This window comes from Plecotus auritus (genome assembly GCF_963455305.1).
Source record: "Plecotus auritus genome assembly, chromosome: 4".
NCBI lineage: Eukaryota > Metazoa > Chordata > Mammalia > Chiroptera > Vespertilionidae > Plecotus > Plecotus auritus.
In genome coordinates, this window is record NC_137775.1 from 154,830,502 (window position 1) to 154,839,308 (window position 8,807).

Consider the following 8,807-nt stretch of genomic DNA (forward strand, 5'->3'; position numbering starts at 1 on the left):
CATAACACTGCCCCCATCAGCTTGAAGCGTTGTACTCATGCATGTGGGGTGCATGCTTTCATGCTGTTTCTGCGAAATTCTCAATCTGCCATCTGCATGATGCAACTGGAAATGTGATTCATCGGACCACATGACTTTTTTCCAATGCTCGACTGTCCAATCCTTGTGTTCCTGTGCGAATTGGAGACGTTTTATCTTGGTAACTGCAGACAGCAAAGGTGTTCGAACAGGCCTTCGGCTTCCGTATCCCATACGATGCAGTGTACGGCTAATTTGCCTACAAAGGTCAGGTGGTCATAATAATCTGGCCACTCAGTGGAAAATGTATATATAGAAAATCCTAAAGACTCCAAAAATCTGTTAGAATTAGTAAGTGAATTAAGTAAAGTTTCAAGATACAGAATCATTATACAAAAATCTATTGCATTGCCCTGGCCAGTGTGGCTCAATTGGTTGAGCATTGTCTCTTGTACCAAAAAGGTTGCTGGTTTGATTCCCAGTTCAGTACATATGCCCGGGATGCAGGGGGTGTGCAGGAGGAAGCCAAGTTATGTTCTGCTCTCGCATGGATATTCTTCTTTCTCTCTCCCTCCCCCTTCTTCTCTCTAAAAAAAAAAATCAATAAAATATTTTTTAAAAAACATCTTTTGCATTTCTATATACTAATCACTATCAGAAAGAGAGAACAAAACCACAATCCCATTTACAATTGCATCAAAAAGAATAAAATACCTAGGAATAAATTTAACCAAGGAGGTGAAAGAATTATATACTGAATAGTGTAAGATATTAATGAAGGAAGTGAAGATGACACAAATAAATGAAAAGATATTCCATTCTCATGGTAGAATGTATATTGATACAATAGTCGTACTACCCAAAGCTGCCTACAGAGTCAATGCAATCCCTATCAAAATTCCAACAGCACTTTTCACAGAAACTCAACCAGGTTACTATGAAATGAACAAGTTGGTATGTGGGTTTAACCACTGATACCATTAAATGGAATAAACTTTTATGGTCAACTAGTTTAATTTACTGTCATATTTTAGAAATATTTATAAGCAAAAACTCCCAATGTTCATTATATATTAACAGTAGGACTCACTTCTAAACATTAAAGCAACATGTTTGACTCAGTCTTGTATATGGGTTGGGCAAAAGTAGGTTTACAATAATGAATATGAAAAACAGCTTATTCTTGTGTTATTATTTATTCTTGAAATATATATATTTTCATACAAGAACTGTGAACCTACTTTTTTCCACCCCTTTATATGCTGAGTAAGATATTTACCATTTATGAAAATGTGTTTAAGCTACTGAAACAGGAATCTGAATTTTTTTTTTTCTGTAAAAGACCAGATAGAAAATATTTTAGACTTTGCAGCTCATATGGGCTCCAAGGCACTTGTCACTACTCACTTGAGACAATATTTTTCCATATATAAGTTTTTGTTCAGATTAAAACTGATTCAAACACCCCCAAAGAACACATGGCTACCTTACATATCCTGGAAAGACATCTTGGTCTGATACATGGTTCATGGGCTAGATTAGAGTTTCTCAAACTTTAATTGGCATTGAATCCCCAGGGGATCTTGTTAGAATGCCAGATTCTGTAGGTCTAGGATGGGGCTGAAATTCTGCATTTCTCACGAGCTCCCAGGTGGTTCTACTTAACTGCCTGCCTTTGTGAGATTGAGCAACCAAATATTTGTTTACTCACTGGCAAATAGTGATAACAATACCTGCTTTAAAGGCCTCAAAGTGCTATTGTAAATATAAAATAAAATTTTATGGACTGATTCAATAAAATTTTAAAATATTTTGTCCATATGTTATGTAGATTCAATGGTTCTCTCAATGGGTATTTTTAATTGTCTTTCCCATGACATAGTTAACCATCTTTTAAAACTTCATTTGATTTTTGCACATAATTCTGGTCTTCTAATAACTCACTAATACATAGGAATGATTTAAGTGAGGGTTGGGAAGAGTTAGGTATGAAAATAAAGAAACAGAATCAATTAAGAAGTTGTACTTATTTTTAGTGTTTAGTCAAGATGCTGTAGAATGCCATGGAATTTTATAACTGAAAGAGATTTTAACCTCATTTTTAAAAAAGTAAATGAAGATTCAGGGGGGAAAAAGAGAGATAATTGTCCTGGGGCACATGTTAGTAGTCAGGGACTAGGTATATAGCCCTCGCTGGTGTGGGTCAGTTGGTTGGGTTTCATTCCATACATCAAAAGGTTGTGGGTTCAATTCCAAGTCAAGGCACATCCCCAGTAGAGTGCAGCAAATCTCACGTCCATGTTTCTTTCTCTCTCTCCTTCTCCCTTCCTCTCTCTCTAAAAACTCAATAAAATATCTTTAAGATTTCTCCCCCTCCTCCTCCTCCTCCTCCTCCTCCTCCTTCTCCTCCTCCTCCTCCTCCTCTTCCTCCTCTTCCTCCTCCTCCTCCTCTCCCTCCTCCTCCTCCTATTCCTCCTTCTTCTTCAAAAATAACCTTCACTATTTCATGTAATACTGGTTTGGTGGTGATGAACTCCTTTGCCTTTTTCTTGTCTGTGAAGCTCTTTATTTGACCTTCAATTCTAAATGCTATTTTGCTGGGTAGAGTAACTTTGGTTGTAGGTTCTTGGTATTCATCACTTTGAGTATTTCTTGTCACTCCCTCTGGCCTGCAAAGTTTCTGTTGAGAAATCAGCTGACAGTTGTATGGTTACTCCCTTGTAGGAAACAAACTGTTCTTCTCTTGCTGCTTTTATGAGTCTCTCTTTGTCTTTATTTAACCTTTAGCATTTTAATTATGATCTGCCTTGGTGTGGGTCTCTTTGTGTTTCTCTTGTTCAGGACTCTGCATTTCCTGGACTTGTAAGTCTATTAAGAAAAAAAGAGCCGAAACCGGTTTGGCTCAGTGGATAGAGCGTTGGCCTGCGGACTCAAGGGTCCCGGGTTTGATTCCGGTCAAGGGCATGTACCTTGGTTGTGGGCACATCCCCAGTGGGAGGTGTGCAGGAGGCAGCTGATCGATGTTTCTCTCTCATCAATGTTTCTAGCTCTCTATCCCTCTCCCTTCCTCTCTGTAAAATATCAATAAAATATATTTAAGAAAAAAAAAGAAAAGAAAAGAAAAAAAGATTTAAAAAAAAACTAGGTTGTAGAAAAATTCAAGATGAAAGAACAATGACTAATTTTTGATATTAAAAATAATCTGTGCATACAAGTGTTTTAAAGAGGTAGGGTAAAGATGAAGACAAAGACATTAATTTTAGAAAAAGATTGAATAACCCACTCCAGGGAATTCCTTAGGTTTTACTTGTAGTTTGTCAATATTCCACCAGATGGCAGAAGAAATCCAATGTTAAATACAGTGGCTGCGAAGGGAGAAAAATGGTCTTGAACATTTCTTTTTAAATATATATATATATATATATATATATATATATATATATATATATTGTTGACAGTATTACAGATGTTTCTCATTCCCCCCCTTTACCCACCGCACCCCAGGTCTTCACCACCTTATTGTCCATGTCCATGGGCTATGCATATAAGTATGTAAGTTCTTTGGTCTCTTTGTCCCCCACCTCCACATAAGGGACTATTTCTTTATTGGAAAACTGGGCCTCTGACTTTGACATGTTTAATCAGTTTATTAATGGAACTCTTATCACTATTATGCAGAGATATACTTCATATGAAACACTTCCTATACGTTAGTTTGTTTCACATTGAACCAATTGGCATGGCTGTGTATTTTGGTATAGTGGAAAGAACATAAAAAGAGAATTGGGTCCTAGTCATAATTTTGACACTAAATAGAGGAATCATGTAGAATGAGCTATCTAAGAATAAGAGATTCATATTCATGAGATTCTATATTCTCATCCATAAATTGTGGATAACAAATAGTAAACTATGAAGCACTACACAGCGTTGATTTACTCATATTACTTCAGTCTTTCCCTCCCCTTTTTTGACTGAGATGTGGGGTTGAGGACCTCAAGTCAGGTAGCCTGTCTCCTACTCTGGTAAGCACCCTCAGCGCCTTCTAGCTCCGGGAAGCATCACTTTTCATTGATTCTGGCTGGTGTCTGTATTTGGCTCCCAGACTCCTTTGGACACTTGCCAAGTTTCTCTACTCCAGGTAAAACATTCTATTGATTCTAATACTGTGTCTCACAGGACTTTTGCTCCCTCTGTGAGTTAAAACCCTCACTTGGCTCTCATGAGAGGAAAACAGGAAACTTCTTCAGAGTCACATTGCTGGAGTCACTTAATTTTCTAATCTAGGGGACAGAAGCCAGATAGTGTCATACTTGGCCCCTCACACTTCCCTCCACCCTTCTAGGATCCTTTCTGTAGAGATTTTTGCTTCCCCTTTGGTCTAAACTCCTACTAATTCAGATTCAGTAATAGCCCCAACTCCCTCTATATTCCCAAGAAGAGTATAGAGTCACACTTGCAGACCACATCCCAACAATAAAGCTTAGTTAAAGATTCAAATTAATCACTACAGTCTGAGGTTACATGCAATATGACTCAAACTCTAACTATAGCAGCAGCCTGTGAAAACACTCGTGCTGGTCCATCTGTGAGAAGGGAATAGAATGTGACTTGTCAGATCTGGAGCTGGATAGCACAATAGGTTGTAAAATATTCCCCAGCACAGGTTGTGGCCAAGTCTTACTAGGGGAGAATGTGGCCCAAGTGCATTTATCAGAGAGTGTCTAGCTCTTCCATGAAGATATAGTGGAAGTCTTTGAACACTCTGTGAATATTCTAAGTAATAAACTCTAAATTCAAAATAACAAAACATTTATCAGCTCCTTTCAGGCAGGTGTTTTCTATCATAAAAACTTTTCCTCTGTCCTTTTTGTTAATAATTTTTCACACTAAAACTCCTCAGCTGTTAAAGTTATTATCAAGATATGCTTGTCCTCATTGGTGAAGGAGGTGAACTTTATCCCCTGTGTTTTCCCCTTGTTAACACACCACTCTCAGTTTCCAGCAGTGCCCTACATGCAAGCTTTCTTCTTTTCCCTACCCATCAAATCCTACTTCCCAGACTCGCATTTACATTGAACGATAAATACCTGATAAGTTCAGAATGAATTACATACTCCTTCCAAAGCTTTTCACCTTTCAAAGAAACCAGAATGACTGGTTGAGATTTTAAGCAGTTTCTAGGGCCCCTAAAAAAGCACCCCTGTGGTCTCCAAGCATATTTTAGAGGTCTATATAAATACATCAATTTCTGTCCTTTGTTTCCAGATAGAGACAAGTGATAGAATTGCAACAAATTGAAAGGTTTTGTTTGGAATTTGACTTGACATGGACTACATGTAAAGCAGACTTTAGCCCACCTCAGAGGCACATCTCAAAGATGTAAGTGGGCAGCCTCCAGAGCAGAGGCAAGTGGGTACAGGCCCATGTGACTTCCAACTGAACACAGAATCCCACACAAATGAGGACATCCTATATAATGAGGTAATATGCAAATTGACCCTCATACCCCCATAAGATGGCTGCCTATGACCAGGCCAGCAGGGGGGTTAGTGAGGGACGACCAAACAACTGAACAGCAGGCTGTGTGGGGAGACTAGGCCAGTGGGGGCGGGGAGCAGTTGGGGGCAACCAGGCCAGCAGGGGGGGGGGGGGGCAGTTGGGGGCAACCAGACTGGCAGGGAGGGCAGTTAGAGGCAACCAGGCTGGCAGAGGGGGAAATTAGGGGTGATCAGGCTGGCGAAGGGGACAATTAGGAGCACCAGACAGGCAGGGAGGGGGCAGTTGGGGGCAACCTGGCCAGCAGTGAGGGGCTGTTAGGGGCAACCAGGCAGGCAGGCAGGTGAGCGATTAGGAGCCAGGAGTCCAGGATTGTGAAAGGGATATCCGACTGGCGGTTTAAGCCCTATCCTGGGGATCAGGCCTAAACTGGCAGTCGGACATCCCCCAGGAGGTCCCGGATTGGAGAGGGTACAGGCTGGGCTGAGGGGACCCTCCCCCCCCATGCACGAATTTTGTGCACTGGGCCTCTAGTTTCATATAAAGAAAACACATAGTGCTATTAATTGAAACCACTAAGTTGTAAGTGGCAAGAACAGATTATCCAAAATACAGGCATTAATATGTTATTAAACAGCTTTTCACTTGAGTAACTCCAGAAGGAGTGGAATTGTTTACAAAGCCTGAGCAACATGAAGGAGGGAAGGTAGTAAACACATATTAATAACCTTGTGTATTACAATGCTAATCTTAGGCTCAAGTACAGAAAAACACTTCTGGCATAGTAATGAGTGCCTATGGCAGAGTCTAAAGCAGTGTGGAATAATTTCTATATATTAGAATCACATCCCTTAAATGTGTCAGATGGAAAGTGAGGGGCAACTCTCATCCTATCATGTCTTGTTTAGACAGCCCATGACTTCACCCACTCACACACAGAGCTAACAGGCCACTGTGTCAGAACTTTCTCAGATTGCTTTTTACCCACCAACATGATTGTTTTCATGGGCTGCCTTGTAAATCTCTCATTTCCATACTAGCACAGGAGTCTCTTCCACTTGAGCATATATGTATGCTAAAATATTTCCTATCTGTAAATGGGAAACAAATAACAATCCTTTTGCTATTGCAATATTCTAAGCAAGTGGTCAAAGCCACCATTCACTTTAATCATGGGAAAGGAGGCTTCCATTCCTGCCACTCTCACCTCCTTTCCTCATTGTAGTCTCTACCCAGTATTCAGCGTCCCTATTAAAATGCTGATTCATGTCACTCATTGGCCTAAGACTCTCACTCAGAGTATAAGGCAAAGTTCATGAAATATCCTTCAAGATCTCAGGTAATCTGTGCACCATCCACTTTTAACTATGACCTTACCTGCTGTTACTCTCTCCCTACATCACTCAGTTCTAGACTCACTGATCAGCTTGTCCATCTTTGTATATGTCAGGCACACTCCCACAACATGGTCTTTGTATTTGCTGCTCCCTTGACTCGGGGGGATATCTATGTTCCCAAATATTCACAAGGCTTTTTCCCTCACCTATTCAACATTTTGTGCTTAAAAATAATTTTCTCATGAGGTCTTCCCTAATCAATTTATTTAAATGTGCATTCTGCCCCTAGTCCCTTCATTCTGCCTCAGGAAATATATGACGAATGAGAGAAATGACCACAGTGGTAGGCACCAAGGCTGCTGGTAGTTAGGGTGGAGAGGGAAGGATAGATTGGAGCATCATGTAGGAAACAGAATATCGGGATAAGTGAGTTACAGGATATCTTATCTAATAAAGAGGGAATATGCAAATTGACCATCATGCCGTAACCATCAAGATGGCTGCACCCACAGCGGAGGCAGGGATTCTGTAACACAAGATGGCTGCACCTACAACAGAGGCAGGGATTCTGTAACACAAGATGTCTGCGCCTACAGCGAGGCCGAGTTCCCATAACGAGCCTTAACAAGCAATCAGCAGGGACCTGAGGCTGCGTGGTTCTGGGCCTCCAGCCTGGTGGGGCTTGACAGGGGACCTCAGGCCATGCCCACCCCCCCAGCCTGGTAGGGCTTGATGGGGGACCTCAGGCTGTGCCCCCACCCGGTACCAGGCCAGGGGACCTGAGGCTGCGCCCCTTGCCAGGAAGGGCTTGACAAGGGTGGGGCCGGCCAGATCGGAATCTTGCCCAATGCGGGTGGGGCTGGCTGGGTCTGGGTCTTGTGCTATTTTGAGGCGCTGTGGGTGGGCGGGGACTTGACTCTGGGTCCCATGGTGCCCCCCAGATTCTGACAGGAGGATTTTCATATACATTTTACTAATTTTCTTTCATCTCTGACACTTCTATTATAGAGAGAGGGCAAATAGCAATATTAAAATATTTTCTCTAATTAATCCCCTTTTAATGTGCATGAATTTCATGCACTGGGCCACTAGTGGCATAATAAAGGAGAAAGAAGCTGGAGAAGAAGCAAGCAAAACAGGCAGGAGAGATAAGACATAATGAGAGACAAAGAATGGACTCTTCCTGGGGCATAGGGAAACAGCCAGGACTATCAAAGAAGTTAAGGACTAAAAACCGTCTATTTGATATGGCAGCATGAAGAACTCTGTGAGAATGCAATGGATATAATTCCACAGAAGCCCATGAGCACTCTGCCACTGTGCTGCTTCTCACCAAGCAAGCCTCCTTTTCTGCCTTCTCTTCTGACCAGCACACAAACATATAAATCCACACACCACACATGCACAGGGATATTTCTTCACTGGGTGTGGTGACTTTAAAGCATATGCACACATTCTTCGATATTTCTTCAGTCAGGAGGTAATGTCAAGGTCTTCTCCCCTTGATTATGTGTTGGCTTTAATGACTTACTAAGGGATGCTGCCAGGAGGTGAGGATAAGTCATAAGAGGCGATGAAGCTTCTGCCTGGCTTTGACTCTCTATTGAGACATGTCCCCTTGGCCACCAAGTAATAAGGCTGACCACTCTGAAACCACGCTGCTGGTGAGACCAGATGGAGAAAATGCATAGAACTTGAGAAATGCCTGTGGAGCCCCACCACTTTCTGATTCCAGCTGTTTGAGTTTTCTTAGTCCACTCCATCGTGGGAGGGAGGGGGAGAGCCTTTGAGATGACTCCAGCCTCAAATGCCATATGACTATAACTACAGTAGAGACCTTTTAACATATTGATATTAATATGAAATTAATGTACTAAATTAGAAAATAACCTCATGTTAATATTAATCAGCACCGAGTACCATAGTAAAATAGCATAGACTGAGTGGTTTAAA